Source organism: Pterocles gutturalis, unplaced genomic scaffold (genome assembly GCF_000699245.1).
Source record: "Pterocles gutturalis isolate BGI_N339 unplaced genomic scaffold, ASM69924v1 scaffold27328, whole genome shotgun sequence".
Lineage (NCBI taxonomy): Eukaryota > Metazoa > Chordata > Aves > Pterocliformes > Pteroclidae > Pterocles > Pterocles gutturalis.
The window spans coordinates 1-230 of record NW_010123800.1 but is presented as its reverse complement, the minus strand read 5'-3'; positions in this window follow the sequence as shown (position 1 = coordinate 230).

The window sequence follows — 230 nt, the reverse complement described above, 5'->3', positions numbered from 1 at the left end:
GCCCTGCTGCCTCTGGCGGGGAGGGCATTAGAAAGCTCGCATTGATGGTGCTCGTGGGTGGGTGGGGGCACATGCAAATACAGAAAATCCCTTAGCCATGAAAAAAACCCCTAATTCCTGCCCATTTCTGACTCGGTGGCCCTAATCCTGCGTAGGAGGCTCAGATAATATTTCATGTTATTTCTTGCGACAGGAACTTGGGCTGCTTTTGCTCAAAATATGTCCCTTTC